This window comes from Cebus imitator, unplaced genomic scaffold, assembly GCF_001604975.1.
Source record: "Cebus imitator isolate Cc_AM_T3 unplaced genomic scaffold, Cebus_imitator-1.0 Scaffold64, whole genome shotgun sequence".
Classification (NCBI taxonomy): Eukaryota; Metazoa; Chordata; class Mammalia; order Primates; family Cebidae; genus Cebus; species Cebus imitator.
Window position 1 is genome coordinate 3,343,036 of NW_016107379.1, and position 14,889 is coordinate 3,357,924.

At 45.2% G+C, this 14,889-nt stretch overlaps 3 pseudogenes across 1 annotated transcript; all 3 read left to right on the plus strand.

Moving 5' to 3' along the window:
• The first annotated feature begins 1,044 nt into the window (after window positions 1–1,044).
• On the plus strand, window positions 1,045–2,166 carry LOC108305508 (annotated as a pseudogene).
• A 766-nt stretch (window positions 2,167–2,932) lies between these two features.
• Window positions 2,933–4,111, plus strand: LOC108305558 (annotated as a pseudogene). Its single transcript, XR_001825785.2, has one exon. The product of XR_001825785.2 is annotated as a Y-box-binding protein 1-like (transcript).
• Window positions 4,112–4,327: 216 nt separating this feature from the next.
• LOC119471567 lies at window positions 4,328–4,442 on the plus strand (annotated as a pseudogene).
• The last annotated feature ends 10,447 nt before the right edge of the window (window positions 4,443–14,889 follow it).

Below are 14,889 nucleotides of genomic sequence, written 5' to 3' on the forward strand. Positions count from 1 at the left end.
AAAAAAAAAAAAAAAAAAGAAAATGGCAATATAGCTGCAATTGCCTTGCCTGTGAAAAGGCAATATAACTATGGTTGAAAGCAAAGACTCTTTTAGTTTCCTCATCTGAATAATGAGTTGGCAGATGTAAAGTGCTTAGGACAGCACCTGGCACATAGTAAGTAGAACTCTGTGGGCGCCAGATATTATCATTTCCCTATTATCTGTTTCTCCCAATGAACCTGTAGATCATGGGACTTTGAATCTTCACTTTATTTTACTGTTTTAATTAATTTACTAATTGTTTTTTTTTTTAAAAAAAGAGTCTCACTCTGTTGCCTAGGTTGGAGTACAGTGAAGCAATTATAGCTCACCGTAACCTCAAACTCCCGAGTTCAAGCGATCTTCCCGCCTCAGCCTCCCTAGTAGCTAGGACTACAGGCATGCATCAACTCACTCAGCTAATTTTTAAATTTTTGTAGAGATGAGGTCTTGCTATGTGTCCAGGTTGGTCTTGAACCCCTGACATCAAGGGATCATCCTGTCTTGGCCTCCCAAAGCTCTGGCATTACAGGCGTGAGCCACTGTGTCTGGCCTCCACTTTATTTTAAGAAGGAAACCTCAGGTAAATACTGTTACACTTTAACTATCACTCTTGACACTACCCTTCCACTAGATAACGGCAGGAACAGGGTCAGATGGCTGCTGGGGTCATTTTGAAACTTGACATGATTAAGCCTGTGATGCCAGGATAAAAAAAAATTACTTTTCTCTTGCTCTTTATCTGTTGTCTGTCTTTTAGACATTTAACTATCGGTCTTCCTACATAAAGGAATAAATGGGGGTTAAAAAAAAAGAGCTGCAATAATTTTTTTTAAAGAAAAAAGTGCTCATTGGGCAGCTGTTGAAAGAAAGTCTAAAGGAGAGTTCCCCACCTCCTGTGCATTAAATTTTCCCTTTAATTACTGTAGTTTTTGGTGTTTAAATATTCTAAGAACTGCATCTCCCAACGTGTGTGGCAGAGTGGTGGCCTCTGTGCACCATCTGCACCCGTCAGAGGTGACAATGCAGTGGGCTGTGAGCATGGTGGCCCATCAGGGTTTTCTCCTGCAGGCATTCCCTCCAGCCTTGTGTCATCTGCTTAGCTGCACATAGACCCAGATATGTGGTGGTGACCCGGTGAAACTGATGCAGTCTAGTGGCTGGAGTTACTGCAGAGCTAAGACCAAACAAGGGGACACTGCTGCTGTTTACCAATGAGGCTGGAGACATCTTAGATGACTTGATTGTGACCAGCACTTCTGAGGGGCACCTGTATGTGATGACCAACACCGGCTGCTGGGAGAAAGACCTGGCCTTCATGGAGGACAAGGTCAGAGAACTTCAGAGCCAGGGCAGAGATGTGGGGCTGGAGGTGGCAGATACTGCCCTGCCACCCCTGCAAGTCCTCCCTGTGGCTCAGGTGCCAGAGGCTGGCGTGGCCGCTGACCTCAGGAAACTGCCCTCATGATTAGTGCTGTGATGGAGGTGTTTGACGTGTCTGGCTGCAGCCTTACTCACTGTGGCTGCACAGAAGAAGACAGCATGGACATCTCGGTGCCAGCAGCAGGGGCAGTTCACCGGGCATCAGCTCTTCTGGAAAACCCAGAGGCAAAGCTGGCAGGGCTGGCAGCGTGGGCCTGGAGGCAGGCCTCTGCGTGCCCGGGAGTGACACTGGTGAACACACTACCCCTGTGGAGAGCAGCCTCAGTGGGATATTTGGGGAAGCACCACCAAGCTGCTATAGACTTCCTCAGAGCCAAGGTCACTGCTCCGCAGCTGAAGGGAAAGTGCAGTGGAGGAATGTGGCATTGACGTATGACGGGGCCCTGATGCGGGCGCACAGTCCCACCTGAGCATAAAGGGTCCCGTGATTAGTACTATGATCAGTGGCTGTCCCTTGCCCTACCTGAAGAAGAGTGTGGCGATGGGTTACGTGCCCTGCCAGTAGTCAGCCAGGGACAATGCTGCTGGGAGTGGCGCGGCGGAAGCAGCAGAGGGGCGCGGTCAAAAGTGCCCTTTGTGCCCATGAACTGCTCTACCCTCTCGTGAGGATGGCTCAGGTCAGGGACATCCCTCCAGGAATTTTGCCCTAGAGGGCATCCTACAAGGGCTTAGGCAGGAGGGTGAGGCAGAACTCACGGGGCGGTGGGGGGGGGGGCAGCTAAGGAGGAGGTTGGTTCTAGCTGTCTGGTTTTGGGGGCCATACCACCTACTTCCCCCACCAAGCTCTAGGACCCTGTTTTTGAGTGACAGATCAGCCCATTCAATGTCTTCTTTCGGTCCATGACCCCACTGACCCATTCTTGCCTGCTGGAGGGAAATCAGAAGCTCTGGTTCTGCCATCTCTCCCTCTCTGCCAGGGGCCGGCTGTGGAACAAAGGCTTACTTTTGTGGGGAAGATAAAACCTGCCCAGCCGGCCTCACCTTGGTTATTTGCATTGCAAAAAGTTATTACAGTGGGCAGTGTGGGCTCAGGCCACCCCCTTGTTTGCATTCCATAAATGCAAAGTGTCCCTACCAGGAGTCAAGAATGACTCCTGACTCACAGTGGGGCTGCTGTAAACTTGGGAACGGCTCAAGGAACGCAGACACACTCTTCCACACTCCCCGGACGGCCTGCTGTCCAGAAGCAAACCATGGCAGGCTCCCCACCTGTTCTATGCCACAGGGCTGTTGGCGGACAGGCTGGGCTTCCTCCTGGACTCACCTTACCCTGGGCTGACCTTCACCCCTGGTACCCATTAATGGCCTCCACTGAATCCTGAAAAAAAGTTAAACAAACTTCCGAGTTCGATCGGTAGCGTGAGTGGAGAGCGGACCCCAGAGAGCCCTGAGCAGCCCCACCATTACCATCACATCCCGGGAGGAGCCGTAGCTGCTGCAGCCGACCCCAGTCACCATCACCGCAACCATGAGCATCGAGGCCGAGACCCAGCAGCCACCCGCCGCCCCCCGCCCTCAGCGCCGCAGACACCAAGCCAGGGACTACCGGCAGCGGCGCAGGGAGCGGTGGCCCGGACGGCCTCACATCCGTGGCGCCTGCCGGCGGGGACAAAAAGGTCATCGCAACGAAGGTTTTGGGAACAGTAAAATGGTTCAATGTAAGGAACGGATATGGTTTCATCAACAGGAATGACACCAAGGAAGATGTCTTTGTACACCAGACTGCCATAAAGAAGAATAACCCCAGGAAGTACCTTGGCAGTGTAGGAGATGGAGAGACTGTGGAGTTTGATGTTGTTGAAGGAGAAAAGGGTGCGGAGGCAGCAAATGTTACAGGTCCTGGTGGCGTTCCAGTTCAAGGCAGTAAATAGGCAGCAGACCGTAAGCATTATAGACGCTATCCATGTCGTAGGGGTCCTCCACGCAATTACCAGCAAAATTACCAGAATAGTGAGAGTGGGGAAAAGAACGAGGGATCAGAGCGTGCTCCCGAAGGCCAGGCCCAACAACGCCAGCCCTACTGCAGGCGAAGGTTCCCACCTGACGACATGCGGAGACCCTATGGGCGTCGACCACAATATTCCAACCCTCCTGTGCAGGGAGAAGTGATGGAGGGTGCTGACAACCAGGGTGCAGGAGAACAAGGCAGACCAGGGAGGCAGAATATGTATCGGGGATATAGACCACGATTCCGCAGGGGCCCTCCTCGCCAAAGACAGCCTAGAGAGGACGGCAATGAAGAGGATAAAGAAAATCAAGGAGATGAGACCCAAGGTCAGCAGCCACCTCAACGTCGGTACCGCAGCACGACGCAGACGCCCAGAAAACCCTAAACCACAAGATGGCAAAGAGACAAAAGCAGCCGATTCACCAGCTGAGATTTCGTCCGCTCCGGAGGCTAAGCAGGGTGGGGCTGAGTAAATGCCGGCTTACCATCTCTACCATCATCCGGTTTAGTCATCCAACAAGAAGAAATAAGAAATTCCAGCAATAAGAAATGAACAAAAGATTGGAGCTGAAGACCTTAGGTGCTTGCTTTTGCTCGTTGATCAGATAAATAGAGCTATCTGCATTATCTATGCAGCATGGGGTTTGTATTATTTTTACCTAAAGATATCTCTTTTTGGTAATAACAAACGTGTTTTTTTAAAAAGCCTGGTTTTTCTCAATACGCCTTTAAAGGTTTTTAAATTGTTTCCTATCTGGTCAAGTTGAGATTTTTAAGAACTTCATTTTTAATTTGTAATAAAAGTTTACAACTTGATTTTTTTCAAAAAAGTCAACAAACTGCAAGCACCTGTTAATAAACGTCTTAAATAAATAAAAAAATTAAACAAACTTCCTTCTTAAAAGTAAATATTCTGTCTACAGCCACACCACCCTGAACGTGCCTGATCTTGTCTGATCTCAGAAGCTAAGCAGGGTTGGGCCTGGTTAGTGGATGGGAGACTGCCTGGGAATACCAGGTGCTATAGGTCAAAAATATATATTTTTCTAAAAATTCTGAGGAAATTACTATTATTATTGTTATTATTTTGAGACAGGGTCTCACTCTGTCGCCCAGGCTGGAGTGTGGTGGCATGATCATGGCCCACCGCAGCCTCACCCTCCTAGGCTCCAGCGAACCTCCCACCTCAGCCCTGAAAGCAGCTGGGACTATAAGCATGAGCCACCACACCTGGCTAATTTTTGTATTTTTTATAGAGATGGAGTCTCATCATGTTGCCCAGTTTGGTCTTGAATTCCTCAAGTGATCCTCCTGCCTCTGCCTCCCAAAGTGCTGGGATTATAGGCATGAGCCTCCACGCCCAGCCACAAAATTATTTTTAACTCAGGTTTGTTTACAAAGAAAATGTATGACTGAGCTTATGTAGTTCTGAGCCGCGAGGCTGCCTCAGTGAACTCTCCATCTATTGAACTCATGGTAAATGTTCCACCATCTTCTGACTGGAATCCAAACTAATGGCCAAGTAATATGTAGACTTGAAAGTAAGTATGCTTTACGAAAAGAGTTACACTTACATTAACACATGTGATTCTATCCTGAAGTAGAGCCAAAAGTCTCCCTCGTCTGTTTAATAGATTCAAAACAGTAAAGATAAAATCTGAGCAAATCATTGTGCTGTTTTGTTGTCCTCCCTTCCAAACAATGCAGCAGCTGAGTGGTGGCTGGATTGCCGGCTTCTGGAGGTGCTGGTTTGCCTGGGATTTTCATAGTTGAGTGCAGAAACTCCTATGCCCTGGCAAACCAGGAGGCTCGGGTGCCCTAGCTGGGGGATAAGTAGGCCTTGCCTGCCCCCTAGGAAGGTCTGAGTTTATCAGTAGTACGGTAGCCTCATGAACAAACAGGCACCAGGTACAGCTTCCTAGAAGACTCTTTTCTCAGAGGAGAAAAGACAACATAATCATCGCCCCTCAAATGATAGATTTGCCACTGGATTTAGTTGCCTTGTGCTTCCCTCATCACTCACACTGTGGCGGGTGTCAGCTGGAGTTCCAGGCCTTCCAGACCAGGGTTGGGGTTTTTTCACCTTGTGCCCCAAGGAAGTAAAATAGAGTAACAGTCAAGAGTGGAGGCTGTGACTCCTGACCACCTATGGTTAAATCCTGCCTTCCTTAGGAGTGGTGGCTTTATAATTGTCAACTTGGCTAGACTGAACTACATGTCCCCAGAATTCTCCTGCCAACATGGCTCTGGTTAGGGTGGAACACCAGAGACATTCTTCAATCAAGACCCTCTGCATCTATAAATTCATTAAGCCCGAAAACTAGGTAAAAGGCTGAATTTCCACTATAATGATGCAAGCTACATTTTTGGCTACCGACTCATTTTGTTGCTAGGAACGCTGTGATCAATTACCACCAAAGATCTTTGTGAGCTAAGCCAACTGGTTAGCAATATGTTCCTGCTGCCCTGTTGGTAAATACACCTGGTTGTTTTCCTGGAATATGCTGGGGGGTGGCTGTGCAGGTTGCACATGGTAAATCCAGTCCTACCTGCCTATCTCCTTAAGACTTTGGAGTCCCTCTTCCATATTGTGACAGGAAAGTGCTCTAGTAAGTGTGCTCATATGAATGAATCTGCTTGGTTCATCCCTGTTTCAAGGCTGATACACTTGCTTTTCTTCTGGAACTCTCTTCCACCAGTTATTCACATAGCTCCCTCCAACACATCAATTAAACCTCTGTTCAACTGTTAATCAGAAATCCTTCCTTGGCACACTATCAAAAATAGCCTTCTTTCTCTATAGCTCTCTTTCACCAGGCTGTAGTTTTCTTTATAACAACTTACCACTATGTTATATTATTTAAAGTAGCATGTATATTTATTTACCTACAGAGTTATCCACTTATTACTGAAATGCAATTCCAAGAAGGCAGGGACATGTCTCATTCATTGAGGTGTCCTCAGAACCTAGAATACTGTATGGCATATAACAGATACTTGATAAATACTGATTAACTGAAGGACTGTAGATGTCAGAAAAGAGTTGGTTTTCCCAGAACACAACTCCATACGCAGGCATATCTACAGCAATTAAATTTTAGCCCCTAACTTAATTAGGATGGCAACAATATGATTGTGTTTTGATTATTCTCACCTAACTTGGTAAAAATGACTTCCATTCATTTTTTTAAAAATTGAGGTATAGTTAGCATACAGTAAAATTCACCTTTTATGTGTGGGTACAATCCTAAGAGTTTTGGCAAATGCCTATAACTATGTAAAACCATTGCAGTCAAGATATAGAACAGTTCCATCCTCCTTCAAAATCTCCACCTTCCCTTTTGTAGTCAGACACTCCTCTGACCTCCAGTCCCTGGCAGCCACTGATCTGTTTTCTGTCCTTATACTTTTGCTTTTTTCAGATTATCACACAAATGGAATCATGTAGTACATAGTTTTTTGGGTCTGCCTTCCTTCACCTAGCATAATGCATTTGAGACTCATGCATTTTACTACATATATCAGCTGTCTGTTCCTCTTTATTCCTGCATAGTATTTCATTACAGATGTACCATATTTTGTTTATTCTTATGCCAGTTGAAGGACGTTAATTTTTTTTTTCCAATTTGGGATTATAATGAGTCAAATTATTATTAACATTCATGGATAGGTTTTTGTTTGAACATAAGTTTTCTTTCCTCATGGGTAAATACCTAGGAGTGATTTTGCTGGGTCATATACTCAATGCATAGTCAATGATAAGAAATTGCCAAACCAGGCTATGCACAGTGGCTAACTCCTATATTCACAGCACTTTGGGAGGCCATGGTGGGTGAATCACTTGAGGCCAGGAGTTCGAGACCAACCTGGCCAACACGGTGAAACTCCATCTCTATTAAAAACACAAAAATTAGCCAGGCATGGTGACAGGCACCTATGGTCCCACTACTCAGGAGGCTGAGGCAGGAGAATTGCTTGAACCCGGGAGGTGGAGGCTGCAGTGAGCCAAGATCACGCCACTGCACACCAGCCTGGGTGACAGAGCGAGACTCTGTCTTAGAGAAAAAAAATTGCCAAACTGTTTTCCAAAGTGACAATACCATTTTGCATATCTCTTGGCAACGTATAAGAGTTCCAGTTACTCCACATCTTTACCACCATTTGCTATAATGTGGAATGGCTACGGACTATGGAAACAAGACTAGAAATCTGGCCTTCTTGTTACTTGAATCTTCTTCATTCATCCCTCTGTCAAGGTTTTTGCACTTGCTGTTCCAGCTCCTTGGAACATGTTCTCATATGTTAGTGTAACTTCCATTCACATTTTATTTTAAAGGAGAGCCTATCTACGCACACATAAAGACCAGCTAAAAACAGAACGAAGAAAAACAGAAACATGAATACATGGATGAGGAAAAATTACAAAATTGTATGCCTTTCCCCTACATTCTTCCATGTGTCAAGGATCTTAGCAATTTTCAATTAGTAATCTGTGCTAAAAACTTTTTTATTTGTAACATGTTTTTAAGTGGTTTGTTTAAAATATTCAATATGTATTTTGGCCAGGCACAGTAGTTCATGCCTGCAGTCCCAGCATTTTGGGAGGCCAAGGCAGGCAGATCACCTGAGGTCAGGGGTTCTAGAACAGCCTGGCCAACATGGTGAAACCCCATCTCTACTAAAATACAAAAATTAGTCAGGCATGGTGGCATGCGCCTGTAATCCCAGCTACACAGGAGGCTGAGACACGAGAATCCCTTGATTCCTGGAGACAGAGGCTGCAGTGAGCTGATATCATGCCACTGCACTCCAGACTGGGCGACAGAGTGAGACTCTGACTCAAAAAATAAAATTCATAAAATAGAACATTCCGTGTTTATTTTTAGCAGTATTTTAGCAGTAACTGATCAGAGCCATAAACTTCCATAAGTTTATATTAAAGCCATAACACTTCCGTAAGTGTTAAAGCCGCAAAGCTTTAAGACGTTAACACTTGCGTCTCTTCAGGGAAATGCTGTAAACCGAGAGCAATTTATGTTTATGGGGCATTTTTGCAATGGGACATGACCTCTGATCCCAATAATTCTTTCACAGATGCTGTGTTGATATTTCTATTGCTTAAGTATAAAGGAAGTAAAAGTCATGATTATTTCATTTTGTTACTATGCCAATGCTGCCTAAGAAAAAAAAATAATTACTAACTTGAATTTTTAAGATTGTTGAAGAGTTTTAAACTACTAGGAAAACAAATAGAAATCTAGTTAACATTTGCATACATTTCTTTACACTGAATTTATACTTTATTAATGGGTATGATATCTCTTTATATTTTATTTTATTTTTTTTTTAATTTTTTGAGACAGTCTCACTCTGTCACCCAGGCTGAAATGCAGTGGGACAATCTTGGCTCACTGCAACCTCTGCTTTCCAGGTTCCAGCAATTCTCCTTCCTCAGCCTCCCAACTAGCTGGGATTACAGGTGCACACCACCACGCCTGGCAAATTTTTGTATTTTTAGTAAAGATGAGGTTTCATCATATTGGCCAGGCTAGTCTCGAACTCCTGACCTCAAGGGATCCGCCTGCCTCGTCCTCCCAAAGTGCTGGGATTACAGGTGTGAGCCACTGTAGCTGGCAAGATATCCCTTTTAAAATTCATCTGTAATTTTTACAAGGTCTCCACTTTTTTTGCCCCTGCCTTCCCCCCACCCCTCTAAATTGACACCATTTTAAGAAACTCAGGCTTAGAAACTGAATGTTAAAATTGTTTTCCTAAAATAGAACCTTAAAAATCAGCTTCTTCTTAAGTGAATAGTTCCTAATAGATGGTTTCTGGGAAGATTAGTCCTTTGGAGAAGAAAGAGTGCTAAAAAAGCCTGAAGGCAATGAATCACATACTGTGCTGTTAAAAGCTTTATATACGTGATTCATTCCACAAATATTTACTGAGAACTTACTACGGGCTAGACTCTATTCCCGACACTGGAAATAAAGTATTGATGATCCAAACAGAAAACATCTGTGCCCTCATGACGTTAGGTTCTTGTTATTGAGGACATACAACAAAGAAAATAAGTAAAACAAATTATGGGCCTGTGCTACACAACGATGTTGTGGTCAGTGATGGACCACATATAGGACAGTGGTCTCAGAGGATGATATTGTATTTTCACTGTACCTTTTCTATTTGTTTGTTTGTTTGAGACAAGGTCTCACTCTGTTCCCCAAATTGGAGTGCAGTGGCATGATCGCTGCATCACTGCAGCCTCTACCTCACGTGTTCAAGGAGTCCTCCCACTCAGCCTCCCAAGTAGCTGGGACTACAGGCAGGTGCCATCACGCTTGGCTAATTTTTGTATTTTTTGTAGAGATGGGGTTTAGTCATGTTGCCTGGGCTGGTCTTGAACTTCTGGGTTCAAGTGATCCTCCTGCCTTGGCCTCCCAAAGTGCTGGGATTACAGGCGTGAGCAACCACACACAGCCCTTTTCTGTGTTTAAATATGTTTAGATACACAAATACTTAACCACTGTGTTACAATTACCTACAGCATGAAGTACAGTATGCTGCACAGGTTTGTAGCCTAGGGGCAATAGACTACACCACATAGCCTAGGTGTGTAGTAGGCTAGACCATCTAGGTTTGTGTATGTGAACTCTGTAATGTTTGCACAGGGATGAAATCGCCTAATGATACATTTGTCAGAACGTATCTCCATCTGTAAGTGACACATGCCTGCATATCACATGTTTTTTTTTTTTTTTTTTTGAGACGGAGTTTCACTCTTGTTACCCAGGCTGGAGTGCAATGGCACGATCTCGGCTCACCGCAACCTCCGCCTCCCGGGTTCAGGCAATTCTCCTGCCTCAACCTCCCGAGTAGCTGGGATTACAGGCACGCACCACCATGCCCAGCTAATGTTTTGTATTTTTAGTAGAGACGGGGTTTCACCTTGTTGACCAGGATGGTCTCGATCTCTTGACCTCGTGATCCACCCGCCTCGGCCTCCCAAAGTGCTGGGATTACAGGCTTGAGCCACCGCACCCGGCTCACATGTTTTAATACAGAGAAAAATAAAGCAGTGAGAGAGAAATAGAAGTTGTGTAATTGTGTGTTAAGTTTTCGAAAATGAAGACAACGGTTTCACGGAGTTGGTGACAGTTGGGCAAATACTGAAGGAGGTGAGGGAGTAGCCATGGCAACATCTGGGGAAGCATTTCAGGAACCCCAATGAGGCCAGAAGGCTGCAGTGGCCCTGGTGAGGGAGGGAGGAGAAGAGGAGCCAGGAGGCAGCAGGAGCCACCTCACTGAGGGTCCTTCCATCACGCTAAGGACTTCGGTTTTACACTGGGAGAAATGGGGAGGCATGGGGAGTTCTGAGTAGAGGCATGACATACGCTGGCTTCAGCTGTAGCAGGATCAGCCTGGCTGCTGTGGTGAGGACACATGAAGAGGGGCAAGGGAGAAGGAGGGAGACTAGTTAGGAGGCTATTGCATTAATCTAGTGGGGAGAGGATGCGGACTTGGGCCAGGGTGGCAGCTGTGGAGGTGGTAGAAAAACAGTAGATTTTGCACGTATTTTGAAGGTAGAACCAACAGGCTTTTCTAATGTCTTGAATATGGAATGTGGGAAAAAGGAGTCATGGTTGATTCCAAGGTTGATCAGAGGAAAAGGAAAAGTAGATGCCATTACTAAGATGGTGAGGAGAGCGGGAGGAGCAGGTTCGAGGATGAGATCGAGTTCCATTTTGAACATGTTGAGCTGGAGATGCCTATTTGGCATTCATCTTGAGATATCCAGTAGGCAGTTGAGTATTCAATTGTGCCAAGTGCAAGTTCAAAATGGAGGTTTAGGCTGGAGGTACACATTTGGGAGTAATCAGTGTACAGGTGACATACGAAGTCATGAGTCTAGATAATTTTCTCATGCAATTCTTAAAACACTAGCATGAAGTAGATATTATATAATAATCCCCACTTTAGATATAAAGAAACTGAGGCTGGAGAGCTTTAAATAGTTCACTCTATCCTGGTGTAGGCCTTTTAGTAAAAAAACAAACAAAAAAATTAAAAAAATAGTTCACTCTAAGTCAGTCAGTTAGTAACTGTATGGACTTCAATGTTCATTCTTATCTCCGAGAGATAGTTTTCCAACTAGGCTCTGTGACAATCCTAAATGAAAGGAAGACTCAGTTTAAGGAGACTGATTTCCCTCTGTATGTATTTGTTGGGGTTTCGTGTAAGATTTTATTTGAAAAAAAAAAAAGTATTTATGCTGAGTGAGGTGACTCATGCCTGTAAGCCCAGGAACTTGGGAGGCTGAGGCAAAAGGATTGCTTGAGCCTAGGAGTTCAAGACCAGCCTGGGTAAAAAAGCAAGACCCTGTCTCTACAAAAAGAAAGAAAAGAGAGAAAGAAAGAGAAGCCAGGCACAGTGGCTCATGCCTTTAATCCCTGCACTTTGAGAGACTAGCACTTTGAGGGCAGATCACTTGAGGTCAGGAGTTCAAGACCAGCTTGGCCAACGTGGTGAAACTCCATCTCTACTAAAAATACAAAAATTAGTCAGGCATGGTGACACGTGCCTGTAATCCCAGCTACTTGGGAAGGTGAGGCAGGAGAATCACTGGAACTGAGGAGGTAGAGGTTGCAGTGAGCTGAGATTGTGCCACTGAACTCCAGCCTGGGTGACAGAGTAACACTCTGTCTCAAAAAAAAAAAGAAAGAAAGGGAGAGACAGAGAGAGAAAGAAATAAAGAAAATATATTGTATTAGTCAATTTTCATGCTGCTGATAAAAACATACCTGGGTAATTTTCAGGAAAAAAGGTTTAATGGACTTCCAGTTCCATGTGGCTAGGGAGGCCTCACAATCATGGCAGAAGGCAAGGAGGAGCAAGTCACATCTTACATGGATGGCAGCAGGAAAAGAGAGAGAGAGCTTGTGCAGGGGAATTCCTCCTTATGAAGCCATCAGATCTCATAAGACTTATTCATTATCATGAGAACAGCATGGGAAAGACCTGCCCCCATGACTCAATTACCTCCCATTGGGTTCCTCCCACAACATGTGGGAATTCAAGATGAGATTTGGGTGGGGGCACAGCCAAACCGTATCATGTATATTTAGATTTTATGACATATATTTCTGATACATTGTTATGTCAGAAATATAATGGTAGCCATAAATGTAATGTAAAATTTCCTATTAGCCACCTAAAAAAAGTAAAAAGAAACATAGAAAATTAATTCTAGTAATAGACTTAATTTGATATATAAAAATATTTCAACTTGAAATCAACAAACAAATTATTAATGAGATATTTTGCATTTTGTTTTCATACCGAGCCTTTGGAATTTGGTATGTATTTTATACTTGCAGAACATCTCAATGTAGACAAGCCACATTTCAAGTGCCCAATAGCCTCATGTAGCTAGTGGCTACCATACTGAATATCCAATGCTATACACCAGATTCTGAGCTTTTTGGAGATAGAAACTGTCAACTCATCACTGTTGTAAGGTATTTTAGGCTGACTGATGGTGGCATGGACTCCGTGTTAACCTCTGTGACCTGCATGGACACTCCAGATGAGTTCCCAGAAAATCTAAAGTAACCAGAAGACCATGAAGAGGAAGAAATGATCAACCCCTGCAGCACCTACTTAATTTTAAGACATTCTCTATTGTTTCCAACCTTGTGACTCCACACCCTATGACCCCCTCTCAGGTTGCAAAAAATCACCTACAGTAACTTCTGTAACTTTCCGCTGCCCACCCCAAACCTATAAACCAACTCCTATCCTACTGCCCTTTGCTGATGCCCTTTTTGGCCTCAGCCCACCCGCATTCAGGTGAATAAATAGCCATGTTGCTCACACAAAGCCTGTTTGGAGTGTGTGTGGGGGTGTCTCTTCATTCAGAGTACGCGTTTTAACATTTGGTGCTGGAAACTGAGATGGGGGATCTGCTACGGGAGACCAAACCCCCTGTCCCTGTTCTTGTGCTCCCTCCATGAAGAGACCTACCTATGACCCAGGCTCATCAGACCGGCCTGCGCATCCACTTACCACCCCCAGATCAGGTAAGCGGTTTGCTTCAACTCTCTTCTTAGACCTTCTCGCCACCTGTCAACCTCCTCCTATCAGTTTCATTTTCCTCTCCCTTTCAATAAAGACAAGAAAGACAGGACTTTTGTGAGGTTCATGACCAGAAAAAATCCTACATAGGTCACAGAACTGGGAAGACAGATCATTGCAGAGATGTCGGCTTTAGTCACTCACTCACACTCACAGGTGACAGATCAACATGGGGGATGCCCCCATTGACCGATTCACCCCAGGTTCAGACCAAGGTTTAGTCTGGGGCGCCTGCTACGCTGCTTGGTTTCGCATTCACTTTCTTTGTCTCCTCACTCTTCTTAAACTATGGACAACCTCCCCTGCTCCATTCCTCCCTCCTCGCCCTTAGCCCGTGTTCTAAAAAACCTCAGACCTCTCCGGCTATCACCTGACCTAAAACCTAAGCATCTTATTTTCTTCTGCAATACCACTTGGCCACAATATAAATTGGACAATGGCTCTAAATGGCCAGAAAATGGTACCTTCGATTTTTCTATCTTGCAGGATCCAGACAACTTTTGTCATAAAATGGGCAAATGGTCTGAAGTCCCCTAAGTCCAGGCATTTTTCACACTTTGCACCCTTCCCAGCCTCTCCTCCCAATGTAACCCCTCTCAAATTCTCCTTTCCCTCCTACTCGTGCCCTGTTGGGAACCAGCCCCAACACCGGACGTGGGCGCCCTCAGTCCCGGCGGTGATGAGGAATTGAGAAAAGGAAATAAAGACAGAGACACAAGAGTAGAATTTATAGCAGGGGTCCAGGGGATCAACACAAGCATGGGAACTGCGCTGGCCCCGAGCTCTGGGCTCCAAACACTTTTATTATGAGCAGAATCTCATTGATCTTATGGGCATGGAAGGGGAGGGTGAAGGAATAGGTAAGATAACTGGGTGGAGAGCACTTGAGATCCTTCTAAGAAGTGCTAAACTAGTGCTCTGAGCATTTAACAGCACTTGAGATCCTTCCAAGACATGCTGTACTAGTACTCTGAGTTACTAGTACAGCTGCATCAGGATGAGGAGCCTTGGGGGTCTGACCACACCCAATACATCGAGGGGCTTTTATTTCCCGAGCACTGAGGACATAGAGCAATTAAAATCACTCCATACTCGGAGAACCTAGGCAGAGCCTGAGGTGTTCTGTGATCTTTGCCCTGCAAGGCTTTTCTCCTCCTTGCCAGCTCCCATCTGCAAAGACCCTCCCAGATCTTGTGAGCAGAGGTCGACTCCCTTCTCAGAGATCTTTGCATAAGCCCCCTTTACGAGGCCCTTATACAGTCTCCATGTTGAGAAGGCATTCGTGGGACCACAGCAGTGTTCCCTGCTCTGCAACCATCCCGAGGTGTTCCCCAGTGTTACTG